Here is a 6000-nt window from a genome sequence, read left to right as displayed (position 1 = left end):
CTGCCAGGAGTAATCCCTGAGTGTAGGATCACATTGCTTTGTCCTTTCTCCCTTGCCACGGGAGCTTAGGTTTATCAGGTTACACCCATCACAATGCTCCCGACTCATTCCCATTTCTTTGTTTATCTGTAACCATTCCTCTCTGCTCTCTTCCCCAACCAGTTAATCAGCTTTTTCCCCTAATCAGACTCTGTTAACTTTTAAGGTCAGATTCCTCAGAAATCTATGATTTTTATATGTATGAGTGAAATATTGCCTTTCTCCTCTCCTTATGTCTTATGAATAGTTTACTTTAAAGCAATGTGCTTTTTGTATAGATACAGGAAGACAGTTAATATTATGCTTTTGTAACTTAGAATTTAATTGGCTTTGACTATTATTCACTCCTGGGCATCTGTTTTCTCAACTTAAGCCTCAGTTGCCCTTGGTTCCTCATACCCCAAAAGCAGGGTTCCAACGAGGGACTGAATGGACCCAGGGCAAGCTGTGAGCTACCCTGGCATCGAAATGGGCCAGGCCAAAGTGCCATGATTCTTAACTTTAGATTAAGAGCTTGATCATGGACAGATGCTGTCATGATCCAAAAGTAACAACGAGACTAGGACCCTGCTAGGGATAGGAAAGACTATCTGGCCTGAGCACTGTAGTCTGAGATTGAGATGGCCCTAGGAGAGCAATTCTATAAACTTAAGGTATATCTTGCTGTTTCCATACAAAATGATTTATATTATGTATCCTTATATGTTTGTTAGACAAGAAGAGGAGAAACACACCCAGGGGATTCCGATCTAGGGTGGGTCGTCCAGCTGAGAGAGGATCTGTCCTAGAAGTGGCTTTCCCCGAGGGAAAGAACTTTACTCCAATTGTTGTGACCACACCTGTGTATAATTGTTACCCCAACCCCTCATGGTTTTGGTATTTAACTAGACTGTAGGAGTGGGCTGGGGGATCAGAATCCAGACTCTAGAAGGAGAAGGAGAAAGAGGATCCAGATCCAGATGCCAGAGCCAGAAGGAGAATGAAGGGAGATCTAGGAAGAGAATGAAGTAGCATGGAGGGGAGGCAGAGGAGAGAGACAGGAATGAATGGAGAGAGGATTGGAATAAACTGCAATTAAGACCAACCAGCCTGGCCCTGGTTCCTTCCTTTGCCTGCCCATCGCTATCGACCTCCCCACGGTGAGGGAAGCAGCCAGAGACTACAGAACGTGGGCAGCGGGGAGAGATAGAGCCGCTGCAGCTGTCTTTTTGAGTTTACACACATGAGCACAGAGCCAGGAGTAAACCCTGGGCACCACTGAGCATGCACTGACCCCTTCCAAAAAAATTCTTAGCTTTTTTCTATTCATGCCACTAATTATAATGTAAAACCCTAAAAATTATAGACAAAAGCAAACATAATAAAGTTCTAGAAGATGAAGAGGAGGCAGACTAAGAATACTGTGGTCCACTCTGATGAGATCCCTGAGTCTTTCTATTGCCAGATGTGTCCCAGACCTAGAAGTGATGACCACCATGGAGAGACCCTAAAGAGCACAAACTAAAAAAAGACCCAACAAAAAAGCCTCCCACTTCTGACCAAAGAACCAGGAATACTTCTGTCTAGTGAGAAATCTTCAGACAATGGCTGCTGTACCGTAGCAAGATTCCACAGAAAATACTGTGCCTTAGTTGCTTATCCACGACAAAAATAAAATCAAAACTTCTGCACTTGCAGTGCCCAGAAAGAATACACGTGGGACCTGAACTTTCACCCCTCAGTCCAACCGGAAGGAAGTATTCTTTCACCTGGGTTACAAGTCCACCCACAACACTACATGGGGAGCAATAGATAGTAAGACATCCAGCCAAAATCTGGTTCCTGGACAAAATCTTAGAGTTTGCAGACCCAAATTTGTGAGCTCTCTTGCCTTGCTTGTGTGAGGCCCTGAGTTTATTCCCATGTACCACCTGACACCCACAAATTTCACCTCAAACACAAAGCTACCAAGCAAGTGAGCAGTGCAGAACGGTGCAAGGAAATGGTAGGATCACCTGACACTGCAACAACAAAAAAACAAGAAGTGAAAACATTCAGATTCAAAATTAAGTCTTAATAAGTTCTCAATGAGGGGCTGGAGTAATAGCACAGCAGGTAGGGCGTTTGCCTTGCACACGTCCGACCCGGGTTCGATTCTCAGCATCCCATATGGTCCCCCAAGCAGCGCCAGGAGTAATTCCTGAGTGCAGAGCCAGGAGTAACCCTGAGCGTTGCAGGGTGTCATCCAAAAAAGAAAAAAAAAAGTTCTCAATGAAAGTCACACACAAAAGAATAAAAATTAAAAATCGTATGTGTGATTATTTAGGCCCATTTGATATTTTTTTCTTTTTTGGGTGACACCAGTGATGCTCAGGGGTTACTCCTGGCTCTGCACTCAGGAGTTACTCCTGGCAGTGCTGGGAAGACCATATGGGATGCCGGGGATCGAACCCGGGTCAGCTGTGTTCAAGGCAAATGCCCTACCTGCTGTACTATCGCTCCAGCCTCATTAGGCCCATTTGAAAGTGCTCTAGTTATCAGAACTCAGCAGGGAAAACCACATGACATGCTTCCCACATGAGATTTGGCATGGTCAATATATGAAAAATTCTGGAGGTAGTTAAGTATCATCCAGACATACTTCATAGTCCTTGTTAATATGAATAGCTGTATTCCTAGCATTTGGAAATATCCTTACTGGCACATTTGGAAATATCCTTACTGGCACTACTCAGAAATACCTTTTTCCATTCTGACACCACTCTTTACTCTTTGTCCTTCACTACACACTTTGTCCTACACACTACTTTGTCCTACACACTACACACTACTGTGTCCTACACAATACTACTTTACTTTTTGTCCTTCTCCTCCCTCTTCTTTGACACATTTTTCCTCCTCCTACTGACCTCCAAACCCATAAAATTTCAGGAAGCTTTTGTTCAGGATTCTCTCAATATTGAGATGACCCCACATCTATGTTAATCCATCTGACCCTCAATGGCTCCCAATTCCATGGGGTAAAACAGAAAATGGGTGAAGTCAACAGCCAGCACTTTCTGCAGCTTAGCGTCTTGCTTATACTATTCAGTAAGACACTAAAGGCTTGCCTGTTATTTTTTATTTGAACTTGTTGCTTTGGTATTCCTCTATAATGTAAGACTCAAAATGTCCAAATTTCTATAAAAATCACTCATCATGCCAAGAACCAACCAAGAAAAACATAAACTGAAAGAAAAAAGAGAGAAAGAATTGCCTAGTAATCATTTTAAAGCATTCATCATAAAAATGTTCCAATGAGCAATTATGAACATGCGCAAAATAAATTATATGACAGTGCCATTTTTTTAAATATCAGCAAAGACATAGAAGATTTTGAAAATTAAAACTTTTATTTATTCATTTATTTATTTTTGCTTTTTGGGTCACACCTGGCAATGCACAAGGGTTACTCCTGACTCATGCACTCAGGAATCACTCCTGGAGGTGCTCGGGGCACCATTTGGAATGAATCCAACTCGGGTCTGCCATGTGCAAGGCAAATGTCCTACCCACTGTGCTATCACTCCAGCCCCCCAAAATCAAAACTTTTAGAAATGGAAAATATAACAAGAAATAAAATACCCAGTGATCAGATTCAACGTTATGGAAGGCAGAAACACAATAAGTTAGAACATATACAGTAGAAATTATTTCATCTGCATAACAGAAAATTGGACTGAAAACTGCAGTTTCTCAGATTTTGAGATAATATAAAAGTTCAAACATTGTTCTTATGAGTCCCAGAGGTTGAGGAGAAAGATGGTGAGACGGGAAAAAGTACTTGAAGTAACAATAGCTGAAAATATTACCAAGTTTAGCAAAAGACATAAATCTAGAGATTATAGAAGCTGAGTGAATTCCAAACTGTTTACACAGAAAGAAGAAAATTCTACAAGATAAATTAGAGTATAACATCTGAACATTAAAGACAAAATTTTAAAACATCAGATGTAGTAAGGTTACTATTCTGATTTGAGGTAACCATGAGGGGATTGTATCTCCATATAGGGAATATATGTATTTTCATATTTTGGTTGTGCATGACATCTTTGGAAATTTTTTTTCTTTTGGTGTCACACCCAGCGATGCTCAGGGGTTACTTCTGGCTCTGCACTCAGGAATCACTCCTAGCAGTGCTGGGGGACCATGTGGGATTCTGGGGACGAACCTGGGTCCGCCACGTGCAAGGCAAACGCCCTACCTGCTGTACTATCGATCTGGCCCCATCTTCGGAGATTTTTGTTTGGTTGTTTTTGCTCAATTTGACTGTAAGCTTAAAACAGGTCTGAAAAACAAAGTGTTAAATTAACAGAGAGAAGGCCAGAAAGATAGTACAGGGCCTTAATTCCATTGATACTTCCACTGATGTGGCTGACCCTTGTTTAATCCCTAGCATCACACATGGTCCTTCAAGCTCCACCAGCAGTGACCTCTGAGCACAATGATGGGTAAGCCCTGAGCACTACCAGATGTGACCAAAAAATAAATTAAAAAATAGCAATAATTTTAAAGGAGAAAAATCCACCTTTCTTATGGAGTAAACAATCTGAATGACATCAGAATTCATAACGGCAGAAGAAAGTGGTAAGACAGGTATAAGTGTAAATTGCAAGTGAAGAGAAAAGAACTTTCCACCCCAAATTCTATATCTAGTAAAAATATTCTGGAAGAGAAACAGAAATCAAATCTTTATCAGATGCTGGACATAGAAATTTTAGTGCTAGTGCTAGAGAGACAGTACAGTGGGTAGGGGCCTTGCCTTGCAAGCAACTGACACAGGTTTGATCCCGGCACCCCATATGGTCCCTTGAACAACCACCAGAAGTGATTCATGAGTGCAGAGTGAGTAAGCCCCGAGTCCTGTGGCCAAAGAACAAAAAGGAAAATGAAAATGACCCATTCAACATCCATCAAAAGGGAGATCCCAGTTGAACAAGGACCCTGAACCTGACTGTTCTCATTCCCCCAAACTTTAAATGAAATGGTTTGTTCCTCAGAATGCAAAAATTAAAGTATGAGAAAGCTATATGTTTTCTCTAAGAAACCCCCTTCAAATAAACAGCTGGAAAGTAAAAGCATAGAAGAGAGATATCATGTATGCATTAATCATATGAAATAAGGAGTAAAGGTAAAGGTCCTCCCGTTGATCGTCGATTTGCTCGAGCGGGCCCAGTAACGTCTCCATTGGAGACTTTGTTGTTACTGTGTCTGGCATATCCAATACTCTCGGTAGCTTGCCGGGCTCTCCGAGAGGGGCGGAGGAATCGAACTCGGGTCGGCCATGTTGGCCGCTTGGAAGGCGAACGCCCTACCTGCTGTGCTATCGCTCCAGTAGTTAAACTAATATCAGGTAAAGTGGACTCAGAGCAAAAAATCATAATCTAAATTAAAAAGGAGTAATAAATATGATGTAGGAGTAATCCACTGAAAAGAAATAATGATCCAAAATGCAATAGTATCAAACAACAGAACTGCAAAATATATGCATCAAAAAATGGCTGAACTATATATGGAGAAACAGATTTGTACTTGAAAATTCAATATCTCTCAGCAAACGTATAGAACAATTATATAAGAAATCAGCATCAATAAGTTCTAATTAATATTTATAGAAAATTTTACACAACAACAGAAAAAAATGGACTTCTTTTTCAAATATTTATGGACCATATACCAAAACAGACCATCTCCTAAGTCATAAAATAAGCTACTACAAATTTAAATGAATTGAAATTATACTTAGTATGTTCTCTAACCACAATGTAATAAAATTAGAAATCATAAACAGAATGATACTATGAAAATATCCAGGCATTTTGAATTGAACAAATAAACTTTTTACATAACACATAGGTCAAAGAGAAAGTCTCAAAGGAAAATTTTAAACCTTTGAGCTGAATAAAAATGAATAAACAAATATTTGTAGCACTCATTGAAAGC

Source organism: Sorex fumeus, unplaced genomic scaffold (genome assembly GCF_029834395.1).
Source record: "Sorex fumeus unplaced genomic scaffold, SorFum_2.1 ptg000008l, whole genome shotgun sequence".
NCBI classification, from domain to species: domain Eukaryota; kingdom Metazoa; phylum Chordata; class Mammalia; order Eulipotyphla; family Soricidae; genus Sorex; species Sorex fumeus.
Note: the sequence above shows the minus strand (reverse complement) of the source record.